This window comes from Heterocephalus glaber, unplaced genomic scaffold (genome assembly GCF_053883595.1).
Source record: "Heterocephalus glaber isolate CG9 unplaced genomic scaffold, H.glaber_assembly_v1.0 deba00001594, whole genome shotgun sequence".
Taxonomy (NCBI): Eukaryota; Metazoa; Chordata; class Mammalia; order Rodentia; family Bathyergidae; genus Heterocephalus; species Heterocephalus glaber.
In genome coordinates, this window is record NW_028258369.1 from 11,956,511 (window position 1) to 11,982,791 (window position 26,281).

Genomic DNA, 26,281 nt, shown 5'->3' on the forward strand with positions numbered 1-26,281 from the left:
ACTTAATAGATGTTTACAGAGTGTTCCACCCCACAAAATTGGAATACACATTCTTTTGTGGCTGCACACGGGTCATTCTCCAGAATAGACCACATGCTAGCTCATAGGACATGTCTAAGTAAATGTAAAAGAATAGAAGTTACCCCCTGTATATTATCAGACCACAGTGCAATACAATTGGAGATCAATAACATAAGAAACCGCAAAACCCCAACAAACACATGGAAACTAAATAACACCCTCTTGAACAACCAATGGGTCACAGAAGTAATTAAAGATGAAATTAAACAGTTGCTACAAGTAAATGAAAATGCCAGTACAACATACAGGAATCTATGGGACACAATGAAAGCAGTTCTATGCAGGAAATTCATAGCAGTGAATGCCCATATTAGGAAAACAGAAAATTCAGATAAATAACCTAATGCAGAACCTCAAGCTCCTAGAAAAAGAAGAGCATAACGAATCCAAAGCTCTTACAAGAGAGGAAATTATAAAGATTAGGGCAGAAATCAATGCAATGGAGACTAAGAGAACAATACAAAAAAATCAATGAATCAAAGAGTTGGTTTTTTTAAAGAATAAATAAAATCGATAAACCTTTAGCCAACCTTATCAAAAAAAGGAAAGGAAAGGCTCAAATACATGCAATAAAGAATGAAAAAGTTGAAGTCACAACAGATCCAACAGAAATCCAGAGGATCATCAATACCTACTTGGAGAACCTCTTCTCCAATAAAATGGAAAACACAGAAGAAATGGGCAGATTCCTAGATACACATGAATTGCCAAAGTTAAATGAAGAAGATATAGAAATTCTAAACACCCCAATTACAATGAGTGAAATTGAAAATGTAATAAAATATTTAACAACAAAGAAAAGTCCAGGTCCAGATGGCTTCACTGCTGAATTTTACAAGACATTTAAAGAAGAACTAATGCCATTACTCTTTAAACTCATCAAGGAAATTGAAAGGGAAGCAATGCTTCCAAATTCATTCCTGGAAGCAAGTGTTACTTTGATTCCAAAACCAGGGAAAGACCCAACCCAAAAAGAGAACTACAGGCCAATCTCCCTAATGAACATAGATGCAAAAATCCTCAACAAGATACTGGCAAACAGAATACAGAGGGTCATCAAGAAGATCATACACCCTGACCAAATCGGATTTATCCCAGGGATGCAAGGATGGTTCAACATTCGTAAATCAATAAATGTAATACACCATATTAACAAGAGTCAAGGAGAAAAACCATATGATCATCTCAATAGATGCAGAAAAGGCATTCAACGAAATCCAACACCCATTCATGAGAAAAATGCTCAAGCTGATTCAGAAAATTTCTGAAAATTTCGCAACCTGATTAAGGCTATCTATGAAAAACCAACAGCCAACATCATACTAAATGGTCAAAAACTGAAAACTTTCACACTAAAATCAGGAACAAGACAAGGATGCCCACTATCACCACTCCTTTTCAATATAGTTCTGGAAACATTAGCCACAGCAATTAGAAAAGGGAAAGAAATAAAAGGAATAAAGGTAGGAAAAGAAGAAGTTAAACTGTCATTATTTGCTGACAATATGACACTTTACATAGAAGACCCAAAAAACTCTACCAAAAGACTTCTAGACTTAATTGACAGATTCAGTAAAGTAGCTGGATACAAGGTCAACACTCAAAAAATAATAGCCTTCTCATACACAAATAACAGACTCACTGAGAGGGAAATTAGGGAAACAGTTCCTTTTACAATAGCATCCAAAAAAATGAAATATCTGGGAATCAAGGTAACAAAGGAAGCAAAAGACCTCTACACAGAAAACTACAGCACTCTGAAAAAAGAGATTGAAGAGAATACAAGAAAATGGAAAGACATCCCTTGCTCCTGGGTAAGAAGAACCAATATAGTGAAAATGGCCATACTTCCAAAACTACTATATAGATTCAATGCAATGCCAATTGAAATTCCAACAATATACTTCACAGAACTAGAGAAAACAATCCAAAAATTCATTTGGAACCAGAAGAGACCTAGAATAGCTAAAGCAAGTCTAAGCAACAGAGACATGGACGGGGGTATCACACTCCCCAACTTGAAACTATACTACAAAGCTACTGTGATAAAAACAGCATGGTACTGGCAAAGAAACAGACCCAAAAATCAGTGGAATAGATTAGAAGATGCAGAAACAACTCCAGACATGCTCAGCCACCTTATCTTTGACAAAGGAGCCAACCACCATCATTGGAGGAAAGATGCCTATTTAATAAATGGTGTTGGAAAAACTGGATTTCAACCTGCCAAAGATTGAAACTAGACCCATACTTATCACCATGCACTAAACTAAGATCGAAGTGGATTAAAGATATAAATATTAAGACAGAAACACTAAACCTGCTGGAAGATAAGTTAGGTAGAACTCTTGAAGACATTGGCATAGGAAAAGACTTCATGAACAAAACCTCAGCAGCACAGGAACTAGCAGAAAGAATCAACAACTGGGATATCATCTTATTAAAAAGCTTCTGCACTGCAAAAGAAACCACCAACAGAGCTAAGAAACAACCTACAATATGGGAAGAAATTTTTAGTAGCTATACATCAGACCAAGGACTACTATCTAGAATATATAAAGAATTGAAAAAAATCAGACCCCCCAAATTCAAAGACCCAATTCAAACACGGGCATCTGAAATGAACAGACACTTCTCAGACAAGGAAATAAAAGCAGCAAACACACATATGAAAAAATATTCAACATCATTCGTCATTCGAGAGATGCAGGTGAAAACAACACTGAGATTCCACCTCACCCAAGAAAGAATGGCTGCTATCAAGAAATCAACCAATAACAAATGCTGGCGGGGTTGTGGGGAGAAAGGAACCCTTCTCCATTGCTGGTGGGAGTGCAGACTGGTGCAACCACTGTTGAAGTCAGTATGGAGATACCTCAAATTAGGACTTGAGGTCCCATTTGACCCAGCTATTCCCCTGCTGGCTATCTTCCCAAAAGAATTAAAAGAATCATACCACAGTGATATATGTGCACCCATGTTCATCGCGGCAGTTTATAATAGCTAAAGCTTGGAAGCAGCCCAAATGCCCATCAACTGGAAATTGAATAAAGAAAATGTGGTTTTTTTATAAAATGGAGTACTACTCAGCCATAAAGAATGCAAAACTAGAGTCATTTATAGCTAAATGGATGCATATTGAGGCCATACTCTTAAGTGAAATAAATAGAACACACATCTGTAAATACCGAATAGTTTCACTAGTGTGAGAAACTGATAGTGTAAACAAGGGTTAAAATGATTAAAATGAATAATTGATAATTTGAAATAGGAAAAAAGGTCCAAAGACAAAGGAGTGAAGGGAGGGGAGGGGGAAAGGAAAGGAGGGAAAGGAAAAACTATGAGAAAATTTTAAAAAATGGAAATGAAATCTATGTAAATAGGAAAGGACGGAGGGGGTGAATGGTGCACAGGTAATGGGGAAAAAAAAATAAGAACCAAGATACATCATGTACAGGTACAACCACCCAATGATAAATGTAAACGAATTGTATACCTAAAATGTACCAATAAAAGAACTAAAAAAAAAAAAAAAAAAAAACTTGAAGATTATTATAAACAGCTCTGAAGAAAATGATCAAGAAATTATATATAAATGTGTACCAATTCCCCAAACTAATATAACTATTATGTATCATGAGCACATACTGATAAAAATATAGCTATGAGGATGATGTATCATTTTAAAAGTGCTTTCATGTCTATCATTTCATGAACTGGACAGCACAACAATCCTGTGAATTCACAACTTAGAGAATCATACACATGAGATGAAAGACAGAAAAAATCTGAGTACATTAAAATTCTATAGGTTTTGTTTTTAATGTAAAACTGAGAAACTTGGATTTTAGGCTGTAAAATTTGGGAAATTATTCCAACTTTTTTTACAAATTTGTTTCAGTGACATAATGAAGCCCACTTGTACTAGAATATAGTCAACTACAACTTCCATGAAAATGGAACATTCATCATTCATTCATTCATTTATTCCACAAATATTTACTTCATAAATCAGTACTCTCTGCTAGTCTTATACCAGATGTGATAAATACTATAATGAATAATACAGATCAGACGCTGCCCTCAGGAACTTAAAATCATGAAAGACTCAAAACAAAACAAAAAAATTTCAATGGAGCAAAATATTTCAAATTTTCAAATCTGGTGGCATTTCATATTTTCAAATGCAATAAAATGATAACAGCTAAAAAATATAGCATTCTGTGCCAAGCACTGTTCTTCCTTATTTGTGTTTTTTTTTTTTTTTTTTTTTTTTTGGTACTGGGGATGGAACTCGGGACCTTGCGCTTTCGAGGCAGGCAGCGGAACCACTGAGCTAAATCCCTGGCCCTCCAAGACATATTTTTTAAAATTATGTTTTTTACAAGCCAACAGCTGTTTGTAAGCCCCACTGAATATATTCTGAGTAGAATAATGAACTCAGAAAACCAAAAGGGTGAGAAACAGGTCTACCTACTGATAAAATTTGTAAAAAGCAGAGACCAGGGATGTCACTCTGGTAAAGCAGTTCACTAGCATTGGTAAGCCCCTGAGTTCAATCTCCAGCATCACCACCAAAAAAAAAAAATTAAAAATTAAAAAAGAGTGAATGTAGCAAGTTTAAGACTAAATGCAGTGTTCAATAGGTAGAGTGAAGATGTATGTGTTAATACTACTTGCTCTGTAATAAGCTCATGGGTGCTCCACCTCCAAAGCTATAACGAGGCTGACCATTTTTACTAAGAACCCTTATTTGACTATCCAAGTCACCCAACTACAAAAAGCTAAATACAGAGTAAATTCTGATACACTAATCACTTATTCTATTAAAAGCTTATGTATTTACTAACTCATTCATCTAAAAAAATTTCCCTCAAGTCCATGAGCCTAATTATAAATGCTAATTTTTCCTACTTTACTCGAAATTAAAATGAAAAAATCTTTAAGAGCACAGTCATCCTTAAAGTGCAACAACTGGGCCACTTAGCCTGCCCCCAAATTTGGGAAGCCCCTTTCAGCTGTAATAGAAAGCACAAAAGCAGTCTTGCAAAGAATCAGCACCAAGGCAAAAGTTAAACTGGCAAATACAATCAGTATTACAAATAGATCTTCCCTCAAAGCCTTTTTTCATTAGACTAAAACACTGTGGGTATCTCTTTTCCAGCTTCCAATGTCCTCCCTACCAGCTACTGAATTTTAATGCTTATTTTAAACAGATAAAATATAAAACAGGCTTAGTACTACAGCAGAAGTAGAGATATGATTTAGGAATTGGCTTAACATACTGCTTAATATAAGATTTTTCACTCATTCGACAAATATTTATTCAGCACCTACTGAGGTTGGAAATACAATGGCTAGCATTCTTCTACATCCCCATACATCCTATTTTTACCCCTCCCAGAAGCTGAGCAGATCACCCTTCAGGGCCCTGATCTATAAAATGGAGCTAATAACCTCTCTCTTAGAGATGGAATAGATTAAATGTGGCAAACCAACCTTTAAAGTGTTCTGTGCTCAAATAAAAAGCAGCTCAAAGACTGAAACATTTACAAAACAGCATGCTAAAAAGAGGGGAGGAAGCTACAAATGTAAAAATATATATTGTGAGCTAATGTTTATCCATGAATAGGAAGCAACCCTAAACATCTGTATCCTTCAAGGTATTCGGCATATTTCCCTTGATTTAACAAGGGTTCAGTAAATATATGTGATTTTTCTTTCTCTCTCTGATATTAAATTCCATAGTTATTTTAATTATCTGACAAAGAAGAATGAATAAAAAGAACTAACACTGCTGTCTACTATGTACCAAGTACTGCTGGGTACTTCACCTACATTATTTAATTTTCACAGCCATGTTATGAGGTATGAACTATTAATTTAAAAAGAAGTGATTTTCATTTTCCAAGAACCAGATCATAATAAATCTAAACTGAAAAAAATGAGCGACATATCTTACATTTGGCAGCATTTGCTTATTTCATGTTACAAGAATTAATGGAATTTTGCAAATGGATATTACCAAAAGGAGAAAAACTTTATTAACAGGAAAAGAAAATGCAGAAAGAAAAATCTAAATGGCCAACAAATGAATCATTTAAATGTTCGATCTCACCAGTAATTTTAAAAATCCAAATGCAACAATAATAAAAAACCATTTGGCCAGATTGGCCAACACAATATAAATTGTTAACAGGTAAGGTGAAACAGCAGCATTTCTTCCATGCCCCTCACAGGTGTAGCACATTCCCACCAATTACCATCACCTACAGTGACTCTCAAGGGAAATACAGTAGAAGGCCAGCAGTTTAAGAAAACCATCAAAGGTGTAAGTAAGAATTTACTTTAGGGAGTGGAGGGAAAGAGGATGTAAAAGGAATTAAAATGTGTTATGTACATGTACCAACTTCCCTTGATGAACGTAATGATTATGTACTGCAAATATGTACTAGTAAAAATCAAACTTAAAAAAAAGAATTTACTTTAAAAGACATTTTCTACCATGATGTCTACAATAAAGAAATGGAAAATCACATGAGTTTTGGGGGCGCTGAAGTTCTACTTTAAAATGGCTGATAAAACGCACGTGCTTACTTTTCCTCTCACACTAAAACCCAATGAATAAGGAAAAACTACATTCAGAGTAGCCTTGGGAATGAGAGGTGTTCCCAGCAGACAAAGTGAGGAATTCCAAGGAGCAGGTTAAGGTGGAATAGATACCAAAGCCCAACAGAGGTGATGAACCTAAAACTATGCAAGCCATGACAAGAGGTACTCCCTCAAAAGATAAAATTTTTCCAGAAGAATCCTAGAAAGATAATAAAATTAGAGGTCATAGAAAGTGAGAAAAAAAGTTTCGTAGTAGGCTACATGATTGAAGAGTTGCAAAAGACCATTTCCAGTGCCCCTCGCCCCTTCTTTCACGAGTAAATCCAGAGTTTATCCAATCCTGGCTCCTTCTAAAATGGTATATGTAAGATCAGCAATATGCCTCAGTAATGGTGAGGCCAAAGAACTGGGGTGAGGTACAATTAACTGTACCTGCTATGTATGAGGAGTGGGGAGTCCCACTACTCAGAAAAGCAACCCATATACTGTACAGAAAAATGTTTTAAATCCCAGGCAAAGGAGATAGCTTACATAAAACAAAGCGCAAATCGGAAACAGAAATTTCCAGTGAACTGTACATGCAGAAGCACAGTGTGTGGGGCAGACAGGAAAAGCATGTGAGGCAAGGAGGCAGAGAACAGAGCCAGGAAAGCCTGGCAGCCTATATAAGGGAATTTAGTCTTTCTCCTTTCTCTTTCTCCTATTGGCCAGATAGCACCAGTGCAGACTTTCAAGCAGCTCAGTGGTGTGATGAAAATCTCATTTTATATTACACTAGCAACTGTAGATAATAATATATCTGAGTTGGACAAGACCCAACTACCTGTCTGGGGAGCCTGGGATGGATAGCAGAACTATTTAACAGGGATTTTTTTTTTTTTAATAAAGAGGAGTAAATCTGGGGAAATGATGCTGCACTTTACATTAGACATGCTGAGTGCAACTTACTTGCAGAATATTCAGGTGTAGATTTCCAGCAGGTTATTAAGCCTAAGTCTGAAGTTTACACGGGAAAGTTAGGGAGGAATTTAGAACTTTAGAAAAACATCTGCAGATGAGTGCAATTGAAACCCCAGGTACCAACTGAGGTATAACCCTTGGCCAAGAACTCAAACCTACCTGACAGCAGTATGTAAGGAGTGAATCAGGAAGAGCAAGGACACAAAGAATATGGATGCCAAGGGAATACACTGTTTCAAGAAGATAGTGATTAACAGTGTCAGATGCAACAGAAATGTCATGTATAATTCAGACTAAATGACGCCACTAGATGCAACATGCAAGAAGTCACAAACAACCTCAGCAGAAACAATTTAAGTGGAGGTGGGGGTGAAAAGCCAGACAGCAAGAGCCAAAGTTTGAGAAGTGAAGGAGAAATCGGCAGACTAGACGTGTTCAGATTAGGAGAGAGGACAGCTAGGAGGCTGGGATAGAAGTGGACCTGTGGTTCAGGGAAGGATTTCTGGGGTGAGGAGTTTAGGAATAAAATAATGGGTGGAGAAAAACAAAGGAGTCAAAAAGTGAAACTCTTAAGGACGCAGCAAGGTTACTCAACCTCAGCACTGCTGACATCAGGCACGAGGTCATTCTTTGTCATGGGGGTCATCCTGAGCATTGTTGGTGTCTGCCAGCATCTCTGGCCTCTACCCACAAGATGTTTCCTGGGGCAAAACACAACCACTAAGGACAGGATGGGGAGAAAGGAATTAACAGATGGCAAAAAGACTGCCAAAGCAGCAGAAGTGAAGCTGAGGGCCTCTGGAAAGGGATGGATCTCAATGGAGCATCAAGAAGCATCCCATCCTGAAATAGTAGGGGAGGGCAGCTCTGGGGGAGTAGCAGCTGATAAATTCACAGCTGGTGCCAGAAGCTGAGGAAATCAGCCAAAGGCTCAAGGTTCTCAGTGCAGTGGAGGCGAGGTCATGTGCTAAGTATGAGTGGTGATGACTTAGTGGCAGGTTTGAAAACAGTGGCTACAATTTGTAGCAACTCGGACAGGCAGCTGGCAGGTGGCAAAAGGGAAGACCAACCACTATGATTTGAAAGTCCCCTTCAAAACTCATGTTGAAATTTACTTGTCACTGTAACAACATTAAGAAGTAGTATCTTTTAATAGGTGATTTGGTCATGAGGGCAGAGCCTACTGAATCGTGCCATTATTGAAGGAATGAGTTACTAATAAGAAGGCCAAGTGTGGCCCAATTCCCTCTCTTGGTATTTCAGGTGCTTGCCTGCAACTTCAGCCAAAGGATAACAGCACTAAGGCCTTCGCCAGATACCGACATCAGGCTTTCAGATTTCCCAGCCTAGAGCCATAAGCCAAATAAAATTCTATTTTTATAGTGTATCCAGTCTGTAGTATTGTTATAGCAGCAGACAAGACACCAATTGAGGTTAGAAACCATTATACCGTTGTTCACTGAAAATGTTAAAATGTTCCTTCCCACAGAAATCACTTCCCATACACTGATTATAGTCCCAAAGAGCTCAAAAATTTCAACAGCATAATGGGAAGAGCAGAATGCTAAGGGCTACCTGGGAAACTAATCCATTTTTAAAATAACATAGTTCCTATCAGATAATACATAACCAATGTCTAAATACACATTTAGTAAATAACCTGTTCTTGATACAGGATGTTTATAGTTGTAACTACTTCCTGGTTCTTAACTGGTTGAACTACTTACTGACCAACAGTCAGAAAACTAGACAAGAATGGTGCAAAAACAGCATATTAAACAGCATATTAAACGAGATTCTTCACAAAGCCTACTCACTACTGCCCTCTACACCCAAATTCATATTATTATAAAGCCAAGAAACTGGAGAGGATGCCTCAAGTCTGTGCTTGAGAAAGAAGTTGGACGTCAGCTGGGCATGGTGCTGTTCGCCTGTAAACCCAGCACTCCTAAAGCTGAGGCAGGAGAATCTCTGTGAGCTTCAGCCTGGGCTACATAACAAGTTCATAGCCAGCCTGACCTACACAGCAAGACCCTGTCTCAAAAATAAATAAATGAATGAATGAATAAATAAGAAGAAGGAGGAAGAGGAGGAGCAGGAAGTAGGAGGAGAAGGAAGAGGAGGGAGGAGGGGGAGGGGAGAGAGGAGATGAGCTGGAAGTGAACCACCAGCACAACCTAGGACTCAAAGACTATATCCTTGGGTGAAAAAGAAAAAAGTACCCACATCAGCCCAAGGCTATGCCTAAAAAGAGTAACCAAAACAGAAGGGAAAAACCCAAATCTTTGCTCCAACATATACGGAGTCCAAAACCACTCTACTCTTGTGGTGCCAGAGATCCATCTGAAAACAGGTCAAAAACTCTTCAGAAGCAGTGAACCCAAAGGGTCCCATCAGAGTCAAATGCAAAACCACTCCAAGGAGCATCCCATACCCAGACATAGGCCAACAATTTCCAAGTTGTCAAATACTGCACACCTTATAAAGAAACAAACAAAAAAGTTGGAGGGAAGGAGAGGTGAATTAAGAGATTTTATTCCTCAAGAACTACACAGTTAAGAAAAGAATCCAGGGGCCGGGGATTTAGCTCAGTGGTTCTGGTGCCTGCCTCGCAAGCACAAGGTCCCAAGTTCGATCCCTGGTACCAAAGAAAAGAAAAGAAAAGAAAAGAATCCAAAGAATACTTAAACATAACTGTATTTTAAAATGTTCAAGGAAAATGGCCTTATGAAAATTAAAGAGCAGATGTGAAAGAGAATAAAACAAAAACCCTTAAATATAAAAATATAGTCAAATGTTCTTAGTGAAACCCTCAATAAATCTCTTAACATCTAAATAATGGTTCCAGAAATGGAAAGTGAAGAAGAAACAATATTTCAAAAGATAATGGCTACGTTTTTTCCACAACTGAAAGCATCAAGAGTCTTCAGACTGATGGAATGCATAAATAAAAACATGATAAATAAAACCAAATTCATACCTAGAGATACTGCAAAGAAACTGCAGATCAAAAACAATAAAAAAATCTTAAAAGGTAAAAGGTAGCCCAAGAGAAAAGATAATAGCCTATCTACAAAGAATGTGCAATGAACTACAGGCTTCTCATTAACAAGACTTGTCAAAACACAAGAGAATAACATTATTAAATAGAGGGAAAATAACTGTCAACCCAAAATTCTGTACCCAGTTCCATAATCTGTTGAGAGAAAAAGTGAAGACACTTTCAGAAACCCAAGTTTACTACTAGGCCCTAAGCGAGAGAACTACTTAAGAACAGTCTTTATAAAGAAGAAAACTGAACAAAAGAGGAAGAAATGGGGCGGATGAAGAGTAGTGAGCAAACAAATCTGAAAAACACAGTGACTATTCACTCTTTCTTACAGGCTTGTTGTAGTGGCTTTAAAAAGGCAAAACTAACGAGTAAGTAACATTAATGTGGGAAGAGGAAATAAGGGTTCAGAGGTAATCACTCTAAAATCTTAAGCTTATTTAGGAGACCAGGAATAATAATTAAGTTTAGAGGTAAGTAAATGTGCATGTTAAAATTTTAAGAGTAACCAAATTTTTGGCTGTGAGGCAGGATAGAAGAAATAAAGATAGGAAGAAAGGAAATAAGGAAATTGTAGCTTTAAGGTATGATCAAAGTTATCCAAGGTTACTCATACCTTTACTCCCTAGGATTATTTTTTTCTTCTAGGCCCATCACCCCCAAAGTCCTAAAACTCTTAAAGATATTATAAGCCCATAAATGAACCTAGTTGCTAATGTCAGCTTTTGTTTTAACCCACTAAAGGGCACCAACTTGGCTTACTAAAGAAATAGACACCAGGTAATGATAAATGATTCAAAGATTATCCTTAGGCAAAACATCTTAGATTATACATCTTAAGGATACCTCCAAAACCACGTATCTATATCTAGATATAGAGATATATAGCTCTATATACAGTATATAAATATAGATCTATATAAATATATACAGAGAGATTCATATATACCCCCAATCCCATCCAGATCATGGTATCTCACCCTGGGCACCTGTACTCTATCTGCTTTTGAGTGTGTATTGCCTTAACTCTACCTAATACGCCTATGCCTCTCTGTGGCTAGTCCTGAAATTCTTTTCTTTAGCCATACATCAAGAACTTGCCTAGGCTGAGCTGAGGTCTCAATCTCCTCTTTAGAGGGATTTCCTTGAACGCTGTCCAGTGATAGCTTCTACTCTAAAATAGGAGAGCAGGAAGAAGCAAAGCTGCCCTCTTTAAAATGAAAATGAACTAGGCTAATTTCAAACTCAGGACTCTCTTTAAAACTCAACATAAAGCAACCAGTTGGCTCAGAAAGTAAGGAGAGACTGCCCACAAGGAGACAGGAAACAACCACGTTTACCTGAGTGGACCACAACTGGACACTAAAAAGAGGAGTTCAGATGGAACAGCTGGCAAAGTGGTGAAAGTCCAAATGGCTTATTGACCAACTGTGCAAAATCACCAGGGGTCTCAGAAACAGGGGAGACCCCAATCTTCCTCTGGCTCTTCCTCCACCACTCCCCACACTAACCCTCAGGCATTCAGAGGGAAGAGCCCTGAGGGGTACCCGTTGTGATGCAGTATTGTGAGGCTGCCAGTGGATGTAGCTGCTTCCCCAGAGGGGCAACATACTTCTCCCCAAGGGCATGGTGGTGTAGGCCCATAATCCCAGCACTTGCTGAGGCAGGAGGCTACAAGTTCGAGGCCGGCTTGGACTATATAGTAAGATCCTGTCTCAAAAACCAAACAAAACAAAGAGACTTCACTCAGATCATTCCCCTGGCTCCAGGGAAAACAAGCCTTTATCTCAGAAAGGAAAGAACAGGACTGCTTCTACCCTTAAGGCAATGGTGAAAGCTCACAGCAAGGCTAAGGAGGAGAGGGAGCACTACTTTCTGGAGAGAGGCAGGATTCTCCACTGAATCCACCTCAACAGCCATAAGAGTAGCAAGACACTGGGACTCAGGCCTAAACCAGAACATCACAGCCCACAGCCCACCATTCCTCCTCACCTTCAAGCTAAGGAATTTGCAGAACTGTAACAGCAAAATACCACTGGGAGAGAGAAGAGAAAAGCAAGAGCACGTAAAAGACACTAAGGCACAGTTCAAAGGGGGAGACCTGAACTTCAGAATAGAACTAACACTATAGTGATAAACCATCTCCCACTTTCATCACAAAGTATCTCTAAGAGAATATGAAACCCTGGTACACTGAGGGTAACCACAACAGAAAAACTCAAAGCCAGCCCAACTCTTAACTAGATTAACTCAAATCCCAACGCTGAAGTCCTAGCAGAACGATTTTGTATTTCAGTCTCCAGCATTCTACACAAGTTACGCTTGCAACAACAATAATCACATGGCTAGTTGGGCACACTGGCACATGCCTGTAGTCTCAGTACGTTGGGAGGCTGAGGCAAGAGGATTGCCAAATTTGAGCCCAGCCTGGGAAACTTAGGGACTTTGCAAGACCCCACCTTGAAATTTAAAAATTTTTTTAAAGGGCTGGGGATGTAGTTCATTGCAAAGGCCCTGGGTTGCAATCCTCAGTGACACAAAGAACAACAAAATCACAATGCATAAGAGACAGCAAAGAAAATATACTCAAAAAAGACAAAGAACTTATCAGAACCAAATACCAAAAAACTGTTGGAAATACCTAAAGTGCAATTTAAAATACTGTTAAGTAATATGTTGAGGGCTCTAACCCAGGAGAACAATGTACAAAACTAGACAGATAATTTCAACAGAGAAATGAAAACTATAAGAAGAAATAAAATGCTAAACGTGGAAAACATTTAAGAGAGAGGAAGAATGCCCTCAATGGGTTCATCAGTAGACTCAGATCAGCCAGGGAAAGGATGAATGAAGTTGACGATAGGTCAATATAAATCACTCCAACCAAAAGACAGAGAAAATAGTGGGGGGCTGAGGAACTTGGGACATTTGAGGTCTGTAGGATAATATCAAAGGCCCTAACATACTATAATTAGGGTCACAAAAAGAAAAGACAGAAGGGAACAGAATACTTGAAGAGATAATGGCTAAAAATATCCAAAATTATCTTAAGATATCTAACCACAAATCCTAGATAATCAGAGAAAACAAAGACAAATACTAACAAATGTATATATACATATACACTTGCCACTGTCACTATGCAACAATGAGGACTGAATTCTATAAGCCCTAAAACTGCCACTCCTTCAAAACCAAACTTCTCTGTCAACATGATCATCAGGTCATTAATTATTGCCACTCACATTGCTCACTTTGTTCTACAAGTCTTCGCTAGGTCAAACCAAGATCACAAGCCACCTGCTTCCAAGCTATAAAAGACATGGGGATATAAGTACTCTGGGAAGGTGGGACCTATAATATGAAAAATTATCAAAATGTAGAGAAGATATTCAAAAACACTAGGTGACCCAAAATGACAAAGTCTACTACAGCATGCTAACACCCCCCCCCCAACTAACCAGCAACAAATTTGTATAGCAGGTTTTCTGGTGATGTCACTATAACTCCAGAGGGTTTTTTCATAAAAGCAAATATTTTACCTCAAGGTGGTAATATATTCAAAACCAGTTTTCTGGTCTAAGTAACATAAGTAGTAATCTAGGAGTGTGTGAAGCCACATGGTACATAGGCAACATCTTTGCAGAATGTCAGTTTAATTTAATGATAAGTACTGCACAACTCAGATACACGAGTTTATTATAGAATTCAACATTCCAGTGAACTTATGCAAAATCATGAATAATCTCAAAGAAATGTCACTCTTATAATGGTCAACTTTGGCCTCCTTCTCACCTGCCATACTGCAAAAGCTGGTAGAAAAGTTTGGGAAGCCAGGCGCGGTGCTGTATGACTGTAATCCCAGCACTCTGGGAAGCTGAGGTGGAGGACTGTAAATTTGAGTCTCGCAAAGGCAATTTACTGAAACTGTCTCAAAATTTTAAAAATAATTAAAAAATAAAAAGGGCAGAGGATATAGCTCAGTGTACAGGCCCTGGGTTTAAACTCCAGTACCACCAAAAAGAAAAAATGTTTCAGAAGCCCCACAGGGAGCCATTAGCACCTACCAATATGGATCCTCTTATAGAACGCTTATGTCCTCAACAGATGACTAGATGTAGGAAAAGCATGTCCATAGCAGAGAGCAGAAAGGAAGATCCACTAGATAGACACCTGCACTGGCATGAGATGGTGGGGAGCAAAAAAGGGGGGACCTTTTCACAAGAGAAGTGTTTATCAAGTATTTCCTGTGTGCCAGGCAATGCGCCACATGCTGAGGCTGCAATAGTCAATGCTGCACAACCCCACAGAGATTACACCAGAAAACAAATGCAATCTCTGCTTATCCCTTTTTCCTAAGACCCACCCTAATTTCAACTCCTAGTTTCAGTATTTGCTTCATACACTCTCAGGTGGAAGTTAAAATGGACAGCCTAAGAAAGAAAATCACGGTCCTGGGATGCAGCTAGAGCACAAGCATCAAAGCAAGCCATGGAATACATAAATCCAGGTTATTTCTTGCAATTCTCTTAGCCTCATATGTCCATCCCTAGATCCATGTCTTGGATACACCTGCTGCCTGAAAACCCCTTCCCCCCACCGGACATTCAGGGCCTCCTTTAAGACTCTTCACATGCACTCACAAATCACTACCTTTTCTTGACTCCTTATATCTCCTCCCATCCAAGTACTGGGGATTAAATACAAGGCCTTCACATTGAGTTATATCCCCAGCCCTCTCTCTCGAGGCAAGGTCTAAGTTGCCCAGGCAGGACTCAAACTTGCTATCCTCATGCCTCAGCCTCCCAAAGTGCTAAGATTAACAGGTATGCACCACCACTGCCAGCCTTGCCTTTCAGTCTAGGGCATTAGCACTCCATATTTTCACTTGTACATGCTTATTACTTGATACTTTGATCATTGCTTTTGGTCTCTTCTACAGGTTTTACAAACTCCATACAGGCAGAACATCACAGCTTGCCTTTGTATCACCACTGCTTACCGTGACTCTGACATTCTTTCAGTTGCCTGAAAGTAACAAGATACCCAAACTGCTACCCTAGCATAAGGTCATCCAAAAAAAGATAAGTGTGGGCTTTCTTTATCAATCCTGTACATAGATACAGATTAAAAAACATACCTCTGGGGCAGGGGATTTAGCTCAGTGATGCTGCTGCCTGCCTCGACAGCACAAGGTCCTGAGTTCGATCTCCAGTACAAAAAAACCCCAAAAAACTCTAAACCAAGGGGAGTACCTCTGGATGCCAGAGAAACCACCAGTAGAAAAACATCAGTTTCAACCTTTAAAATCTGAAATGAGGCAACTCTTTTTAAATAAATGCCCTGGGCTGGGTAGAAAGTGAAAAGGGTAATGACACAAACTCTTCAAGTTACCAGACCAGAAAAAAAGATTAAAACAAGAAAAGAATACTGACCAGGTATAGAATGGTTCAAAAAAGCCTAAGAACTCATGGCAAAAGTGAGCTAAGTTAAAGGCTGCATCAAAATGTCAATTGCAAAGGAAATATTTGAAGAAGGAGGTGATGCTGTGATCGTTCTTTGTATATGTGGAAGGAAAAAGCAGGCAACGACATTCTACACAGGCACAAACTAAAAACTTTACACCAAGGAAGACCTGCAAGAATGCTCATTCAATCATCAAGGCAAGCAAAAATTCACCACCACTAAAGATTTCCTAAAAAGAACTAAACATGTTAGGGATGCTTACTGTAGGAGAAAGAAATCAAGATCCACAAAATAACACCTTTTCAACACTTTCATATACATAAGCTTATCTGAACAAAGTTTTACAGAAAACGGTTTAATATAAAAGACAAGGTCATAGAATATGAACCAGATTTGAAAATGGTACTCTTTCTAAAGTTTGGGGCTCCTAAGCAATATTAACAAAATTCCCTAAAAACAACGTAGGTGCTCAAAATGTTATTTCACAAAATATGAAATACCACAAATGATGAAAAATACTAAATTAGATCACAGATATTGTATTTGGAAAAAATGATAAGATGAAGCAAATTTAATGTTGATATTTACTGAAACATTTCATTAAAACATTTCTGGGGAAAATACTAGCACAGAGTTTTAAGTTTAAATATGGAAGAGAGCTAAAACTGTTAGAAAAAATATTTTAATTCAGTTATAAATAGAAATGACATTCCTATATAAGGTTAACAGTGGTGAAGGATAAGAGAAAAGGAGTCTTTAGAAAATTGAGGGTAATTTCTATAAAAACAATGAAAAGAGTACCACAGATGACAATCAATCAAGGAAGCAGCTGCAAAAATTTTAATGAGATGAGGGAAGAAAATTTTTACCTTGCAGAGATTATAAACTTTTTGGCAAATTAAGATTCCATTGAGCTGAAACTCTTGGCTTTTTGCAGCATTTCATTTCATGTAAAATCCCTGCTTAAAGCCTTCAGTGTTTTCCCAGGAGACTTAGGATAAGTTCAAAAACCCAGCAGATGGCCGACTAAGCCTTTTCAAGGCCTAGCCTCTGCCTAGTCCTGCTTCATCACCTGCTTCCCTACTTTCCAGCCATTCTGGATTTATTCCAGTTCCTTAAATGGTTCTGTTTTTCAAAAGCCTCTCTTTCTCTCTGTCTGTCTCTGTCTCTGTCTCAGTCTCTGTCTCTCTCTGTCTCTCTCCCCCCCCTTGCCTCAGGGCACTTGCACCTTCTGTCTGGAAAACTTATTTACCCATCTAGACTCATCTTTCTTAGCCTTCAAGTTTCTCTTAAACGTTACTTTCTCAGGGTGCTCCACACTGAGCCAGTTATATCCACTCTCAGTACTCTGTACTTCTCGGCCTCTATCTCAAGACTGTAAGTTCTTTGAGGGCAGGGCCTACTTCTGGTTTATCTATCATTTGATGCAACCTCTAACAGGTACTCATTAAGTATTTATTAAACGAAGGTCAGATCCTCAGGATGCAGGAAGGGTTATTTTAGAAAAATTAACTGAAAAAGTATGAAACACCAATTTGCACAAAATTAGCTTGTGTCTACCTCAACTGCATTTTCAGTAAGTACACTTAAGATCAACCTTTTTCTTCTCATGTGCATAGCTCAACTTAAATTTAGTGGTAATATTTGTAATAATAATTATCAAAATTGAAATGGATATGTCCTACAAGAGACTGACAAACTGGGGTGAGGTGTCTGGGTATGTGGATAAATTCTAGGACGTGTCCCATCTGAACCAGCTCTGGTCCTCTCTGAAGGATTCTACTCATCAATTAGCCAATGTCAGGGTAATTGGTTTATCCAAGTTAGTAAGCTGTTTTTCAACTACTATTTATCGCCATTTTGTACCTGGCACATGTTCCTCAGGTAAGTGTATAGGTGTTTAATCGGATTATCATAATACAATCTTATATTGCCAAGAACCTAATCTTCAAACATAATATAAAATTTGAAACTAAGATCTAAAACTGCAACTTACCTAAAATAATTTAGGATGACCTTTAAAAAAAAGCTTAGTGTATTCATCCATATGTTTTGTTAACTTCCAGAAACCAAAGTTGTTCATACTATCAAAATTATACCTCCCTCTAAATCAAAATTGTTACATTGTCAGAAAACATTTCACACGTTGCTATTTGATACAGGCCTCTTTCTTATAAAGGATACAAAATAATTTTAAAAATCACACAGCTGAAGCTATTAAACAGTCAAAAATTTAAAAAGCAAGCCTATTCCAAAGCAGTTATGATTGACTTGATGGTAAAATGTTAATATCTGACCGGTGCTGTGTGTCTAATCTGTTTGTTATTTAAAATCCAGACACAAGATACCATACAAAGTTAATGATTTACCTGCCTGGCACTTGTAAGGGTTACTTTCCATAGACATGTTCATCTAAAAGCAATGCAAGTTAGACAGTTTCCCAAACACTTCCAACCAATCCATTGCTCCTGTATTGTGTACCCCAAAATAACATCCGCAACATCCCTAAGCTATCCTATGAGTAGTGCCCATAGACATAAGCAATACACTGAACAAAGAACATCTCAGAAAGTGTCAGAGATTAGCCCATGCTACACAATTTTTTTTTCCAGTACTGGGGATTGAGCCCAGGGCCTTTGCACTGAGATATATCCCCACCCTCTTGTATTTTTTATTTTGAGACAGGATCTTGCTAAGTTGCTCCAGCTGGGTTAAAACTTGCAATCCTCCTGCCTCAGCCTCCCAGAGGGCTGAGATTACAGATGTACACTACTTTGCCTGCCTAATGTACAATGGTATCACATTCTACACTCTCAAATTGGCTTTACTCCCTAGACCATCCTGGCAGGTAACTAGAAAATGACATAAGCAGGAAAGCCATGTCTAAATCTCAGAACAATCCAGAATGAAACCATGCAGAAAGTAGAGGCTGCGTCTGAATATCTGAATTTGATGTCGCCTGCTCTATGGCATGCACAGTAGACATGGATCTGTCAAGGGAGATTAGAGCTCAAATAATAAAATGCACAATGTCATTGGCTTAAAATCAAGAACATCAATTATTTTGCCCATGATCTTAAATCTGAAAGTAATTTTCCTTGCATGATAATTATATTACTTTTATCTTGATTTCTTTTCTCTGCATTTCTAACACATCACTGAAAATGTTATTTTATTTTCCAGGTTCATAAAGAACAAATCAGCCAAGCATGGTGGCGCACACTTGTAATCTTAGCACTCTGGAAGACTGAGACAGGAGGATGGCAAGTTCGTACCCAGCCTGGGCAACTTATCAAGACCCTGTATCAAAATAAAAACTAAAAAAGGGTTAGAGATGTAGCTCAGTATGAAGGCCCAGTATGGCAAAAAATAAATTAATTTAAAAAATCAAAACTATAAACACAAGATAATTTAAACCATTTGTAGTATGATCTTTTATATTCTGCTACGTATTATATTTAGGCAAACACTGAAAAACACAAAAATAACATGTTTAAGATATTTTGTAAACACATTCTTAAAGCTCTACATGACTTTTTTATCAGTGTCTGATGTTTAAAGGATCTAGGTGAGGCAAATAAATAAGGTTACAAGAAGTTCATGTTGTCAAGAGAGATTTTCCAGAGGTGATGGAAATATTCTAAAACTGTATTGTAGTGATAGTTATACAACTCCATAAATTTACTTAAGAATCACTGATGGCACATTTTAAAAGGATGAATTTTGTGGCATGTAAATTATACTTCAATAAAGCTGTGAAAATGCATAATAGAAAACTGTGCTTTGTAAAGAAATCAATAAAAACTTTGGTATAGGCCCCCATCTGTGTAAAACATCCATCCCACTTTGGTCAAGGGGATTTCTGGCCCTGAGGCTCTAAAATATTGATCACTACTTCCTAACTTTAATAAGTAACAAAAGTGATTTTCATCAATTACAGAAAAAGAAGTTAAGTCCTTTTCCTGCCTACATGGACTCCTAACTGTCCTTTCAGATTAAGCAACTGTTTGGCTCCTTAATGAAGACTCTTAAAAAAACAAAAACAAAAATCAATTACAAGAGGCTTCAGACAGCAGACAATTCTGGGTTTTGTTTTGTTTTGGTGTGGCAGTGCTGGTGATCAAACCTATGGCCTTTCTCCGGCTACTCAAGTGCTCTACCACTCCGCTACATCTCAGCCCTGAAAATTCTATTTTTAAGTAGAAAAATTTTCATCAGAGTCCAACTTCCAGTGTACAACAATAACACATCTCTGTAGACATCACCTCTATATTTTATTTTACTGAAGTTAGTGTAATTACAGACAGACCAGATGACTGTCTACAAATTGTAATGGCTTCCATTTTACTTCAAGAATACATCTAAACCACAAAACTGAATTCAAAGAGTATCTATCTTCATAGCCTTTATTAGTGAAGCAAATTTAATCAAAGTCAGTCAAAAGTTAAAATGGAACATGCAGAAACATGAAACACCAAGTGGTTAATTAGAAAGAGCTACCTCATTTAGGGCATAAATGATTATGTGCAACCTTCATTTATGAAGAAACAGAACTAATGACCCTGTATTAGAAAAGCCTATACTTCAGGTTGACTTTTTCAGCAGTCCTGATGAATCTGGCTCCAGCCCCCTATGTCACTAAAGGTCAAGCAGACTTGCCAAGGTAGCTGGTCAAATCCAAGAGGCATATTTATACCTCCCCAGGTACGAAGTATAACAGGAACACAAAACATGTTTGGGGAAACCGATTCCTAGCATGGTTTTGAAGAGCACAGCTTCAAGTCAGACCGGTTTGGATGGCAATTTTGCCTCTTTTGCTGACTTGCTGGCTAATCTGTGCAAATTATTTCTGAGCCCATTTGACATGTATATGGGAAAAAAGAAAAACACCTACCTCATAGAGATGCTGAGAACATACATATATACCTGTTCATGCAAACAAATAATTTGCCACAGTAGCCTGTATTCAGCAAGACTCAATAAATGTAATATCATAAGAATTATAGAGACGACTATCCGAGAGACCACACCCAAAACATGACCCTGATTAGAACTATTGTCCACACACAAATATTTTTAAGAGATTAATTCAAAGTGCTGATGATCGATTTCAAAGATCTAAATGGGCTAGGTCTTTTTAGCCTAATAAATAATTTTCTGTTAATTTCCAAATCTGAAATGCGGGGTCCAGCTGACACAACACTATCAGATGACACTTTAGATGTTACAGGTCTAGGGCCCAGGATGTACCTCAGCGGTGCCGCACCTGCCTGGCAAGGACAAAGTCCTGAGTTCAATGCCTGGGGGTGGGGGGGATATGTTTTAGGAATGTTTAGGTAGAAGGTCTTCCCTTTCAGCTTTCACATCCACCGACAGCACTGCCCTCAAAGGAAACATTCTGGAAACTGTCAAAAATTAAAATCCAAGTTTAAAAAGTGTGCCACTAACACAAGATTGCTAATGTTGCGTTTATGATTAAAAGCAAAGTTTTTAGAAAAGCCTCCAAATACAGTTTAAATGTAAGTCTCCCTGCGGGCCCAGGGCAGGTAATCAAACCCAGGGCCATATGCTCCTCCACTGAGCTACATCTCCACCCTAAATGTCGTTTTTTAATTACATCATTTTCTAAGGTGAAATATGTGACACAACACCATGAGATGATAAAGAACCTTTGAGTCTATTTCTTCCTCTATCAAGGAATTTGGTGTTACCAAATTATTTAATGTTGCCAAAAATAAAAAATAAAACTGTAACATCTAAAATTCTAATTCTGAATAAACAGCCTTTTCTCCTCAGAAAGCAACTTAACACTTCAATTTTTTATATTTTTGAACCAAGGAGAAAGACTCCATAAAGGTCTTCCCTCATATGTGGATTCACTTGTTCTTAAATGCCTCAAGTTATTATTTAACATCAATTTATTCTATGAAAAAGTCATATCCCCACCCTAAATGCCAAAAATAAAGTACTATACTAGCATACCTTCTAAAATTTAGACTGAAAAAGATAACCACCAAATTTCTCCAAATGGAAGGAGGGAAAAGTTAAAATCTTAACCAACACACTGAAGAAAACATTTTCCTTGCTCACTTCTTTACAAATTTCCTCCAGCTAATTTCTCAGACATAGCTGAATTTTCTATTACAAAGTAAACTGGAACATAAATCATAATGAAAGGTTAATCGTCTACAAGAGAAGCCACTGTCATTTCAAACAATGCAACTATTGTTGAGAGTCTCTCATAGATGACTGGCCTCAGTGGTGAAACAAGGCTGGAGGAAAACAGCTACTTAAAGGAATTTCTCCACCTCGGTATTTTGGGCTGTAATGTAAGAATACTGCAACCTTCTAAATAAAAATACCATGTAAGATCTGGTTCTCATTAAATGAAACTGCCTTATCCCTGTGAAGCATATCTGGAAGAGAATACATCTGACTCGCAGTCAGTCAATCTTCGATTACATACATCTATGTGAGATGGCCCTGCAATTTCTTTCAATGGGAACCTTTCCTTTTAAAACCCCAGGGAACACAGTAGATGCCACACGGATTTAAATAGCTCCAAGAACATTACAATGAAAACAATGGCAGATTTGGTTAGGAAACCTGCATAAGTAAAAATAAACCCGAGAGAAGGGGTTAAAAAAACAATCCCTAACACAAGTCCCTAATCATGAATAAAACTGTTAAGACTGAACAGAGAAAAAAGTGATCCTCTGTGGAGAAAGGCCATCTAGTCTTTTTTTAATAAAGCAAATTTTCTTCTCAAAAAATTAGTCTTAGAAAACATGCTAAATAAAATTAGGATATTAAGTTGTTTTTATATGTATCCATATATCAAATTAACCACTGCACTGATTATGCTAAAAGGCAAGGCAATTCAAAGGGATTCATACTCCTTCCAATCGAGGACACCCTTGCCAACTGCTGTGAAATGGAAGATTATTTAACACCTTTGAAATGGTTAACTTTATTTAGTATGCCTCTTTTGGAGCTCTATTATTTAATACAGTCAAAGGGATTTTTTTTCCTAACTAGGTTTCCTTGTACTTGTGAAATGCTCAGCATACACAGTGCTGGGAGCTTCAGTTCCACAGCTTCTCATCTGACTCCTCCCCTCACCCCGCCCTCAGCACCCCCCCCCCCAAAAAAGATTTCCTTCTCAAATGTTCTCTCCGCATTTGTCAACAGAAACTCCCACTGGTGGTGTCAAACTGGTAATACTGCTGCAGGCTCTCTTACTCTGGCTCTAGTGTCAACGCCAAAAATGCTCAGACCTAAAACAGTACTTGTAAGAAAAACAAAACGACAACAAAAAAAAAGGCTTGCTAGGTAAATATATGCTCGAAAAGGGGCACACCTTTTAAAATTGTATTATTAATGAACCTAATTAAGTTGTTAAATATAAGATTCTCTTTCCTTCAACACCAAATGCACAGGGACAAGTACACATACCCTCTTCACATTTTATGAATAACCTATTTTAAAACACTTAAAGGAATTAAAAACAAATTTACACCTAAATGCCATTCACATGTAATTCCAAATACTATCAGTTAAAATGTCTTTCTTGTAACCTTACAGCAAGAACGAACAAGGTGGAAATGTTCCAGCAGATGTTACCTAAAACGGTAATCCTGTACTATACATATTTATGGGTCCTGTTTCAGCCCAACGCTCTCAGACAAATTAATTTGTGTAATCTTTTATATTAACTATATTACCATTACGTTCAAACAAACCTAATTCAGGATGCACGGAAAGAAATTATTCTGTGTCAACAATACTTTCTAAAACCAGCTTAAATTTCAGCCAATTAAAATAAATTGTTAACAAAATACTGATCTGCGACTACTTAAACAGCACAGCATCCGTCTAATCTCTCTGTAGAGATACTAAGGTCAGGTTTTTCTCATTCAGGCATCTGTGCTATAACACTCAAGCGAAGCGAAAAACAAAACCCTCAAGGAAGAGCTGCCTCTACCCTGAAATATGTTCAGGTTATTTTTTACCCCAACGTGGGCAGAAAACGTGTCAAGGCGAGAAGGACCTGTTCGTTCTGGGAGACGGTTCCAACCCCCAGGATTCGATTTCTATAAGGGTCCAAAGGATGTGAAGACCTGAGAAGGGACCAATTTCTGCTCCTCCTCACCGATGCCAGTGGTGAACTTCACAGCAACGCCCGAAACTTGTTCGGAGGAGGCTGCAGAAGCCGCGGCGCCGGGCGACAAAGTCGCTCGCCCACCCTTGCGGGCAGCCAAGGTCAGGAGGGCCGGGGCCGCCCCTCGAAGCCCCCCGCGGGTCGCGAGCCGTCTCGGAAGTCGGGCGGGAGCTCCGGCCCCGCAGCCCCTCCTCAGCGCCGGCGGAAAGGGGCTCCCCTCGCCGCAAGCCCCGGGGAGTCGCGCCGCGAGGGCGACGGGGCGAGGACGCCGCAGCCCCGCCGCCGAGGGGAGCCCCGCGGAGCAGCCTCGACCCGCCGCCCCTCTTCCGCACTCCACTTCTCCGCACCCCGAAACGCAGCACAGCCCAGCCCAGGGGGAAGACCTTCCAAAGGCGCTGAGGCTCGCCACGGAGGTGCCGCTCCCGGCTGGGACGCCCTCACCTCCTCGCCCCGTTCGGGAGGACCGGCGCCGCCGCCCCTTCTCTTGTTCGCCCGAGGGGACCGGGTGGGTCCCCTCTCCCGGGAGAAGCTGAGCGGACACGGGACGATGTGAGGGGAAGAAAGCCTCGCGGGCGGGCGGACGCCGTTACTCACCCGCCGAGTCCCCCAGCCCGGGACCCCACAGCTCCCGAAGCCGCCGTCGCCGCTATACCTTCCCCAGAGGCAGAGACAACTAATCGAAACCTCCGGCCCCGCCTTCTCGCAGGAGCTAACGCGCAGCCTAAGTTGCTAATTGCCCCGCCCCGGCCTGCCCATTCTGACCAATAGAGAAGCTCCTCGGGTCCCGCCCGGTCCCGCCTCGTCCCCGCCCACTTACGGTAGGAGCCAATGCTAAGAGAATGCTGGGCCGTGCGCTCGGGCTCGCGCGCCCCGCCCTCGCCGCGCGTTCTCGAATGCCTGAAGTCCGAGAATGCTGGTCTCCTGTACAAGCTCGTGTGTGCGCGCTCACGCGTGCCGCGCCTCCTCGCACACCAGGTTTGGTTGCCCCGCCAAACCCTAGCAACTTGGGCTGGGAGGATAGGAGGGGCGGGGCCGGACCGCTAGCTGACGCGGGGGGGAGGGGCGGGGAAAGATCGTGACTGAGAAGGGGGTGGCTGCGGGGGTGGGGAGGGGGAACGAGGAGGCCCCGGAATCCGCCTGTCACTGCGGAAAAAAAAGGGGGGAATCCTGCCTCCAGCGCAGCTCTGCGAGCCTCCCTCTGGAGGGACCCGTGCGGCGTGGAGGGAGGGGGCCGCAAGGACCGGGAAGAGGGAGAGAGCACATTTAAGGCGTGAACCGAGGTACTGCTTGGAAAGAAAGGATACAGGATGGTTTTATCTCGGTCGTGGGTAAAAATGATATCGAAGTCCATTGCTGTGGCTGCCTAACTGTTGCAGCAGCGCGTGCAAACACACGCGCGCGCACACACAGTCACAGGGACCCTCATTCAGCAGCCTGCGATCCTTTGAGTGACTTAGGAGCAAAAAACTAGTAGCCCGAGGATTCCTTACACAGCAGCTGGGCGCATGCAAACGGCTGCTGCAGCAACCAACAGCTCTACTTCTGTCCGATGGTCTGCCACACACGATCCTCTGGCTGGCGAGAAAGCAATGAAGTCATCGTCCGGCCGGTAGAAATTTGAAGATCTTAATAGGATCAGTTTTGCGATGAGGATGAAGAGGTGATGAAATGTCAGGAAATAAATTTCCAATGACACTTTTTGAAAATCCGAAAAAATAATAATCTTATGCAAAAACGTTACAAACAGATCTATGTAAAAGCTGTATAATGATTTCCACTTTTTAAAAAAAAGCAAAGGGGAAAAATAGGCTGTTTTCTGGATTTTTAGAAACCACAGAAAATAGGCAGTGTATGAGGTTCTAGCAGCCACCCAATTAGAAATCTGCAGTATTGTAATAGGAAATAGATATCTTGGATAAAATCCACTTAATCTATTGCTGTCTTGAATCTGG

At 39.6% G+C, this 26,281-nt stretch overlaps 1 protein-coding gene across 7 annotated transcripts in view; it reads right to left on the bottom strand.

Annotated features, from left to right (window-relative positions):
* The window catches only part of Cdkl5 (cyclin dependent kinase like 5), a 191,416-nt gene extending 166,371 nt beyond the window's left edge, over nt 1-25,045 (bottom strand). For 4 of the 7 annotated variants that reach the window (XM_087193681.1, XM_087193679.1, XM_013066036.3 and 1 more), the window contains exon 1: nt 24,924-25,044. The gene's annotated coding sequence lies outside the window, so the exon portion shown is untranslated. Of the gene's footprint in view, nt 1-24,923 lie in introns of all 7 variants that reach the window. The other 3 variants (XM_004866145.4, XM_087193680.1, XM_087193678.1) reach the window with 2 other exon arrangements.
* Between the last annotated feature and the right edge of the window lie 1,236 nt (nt 25,046-26,281).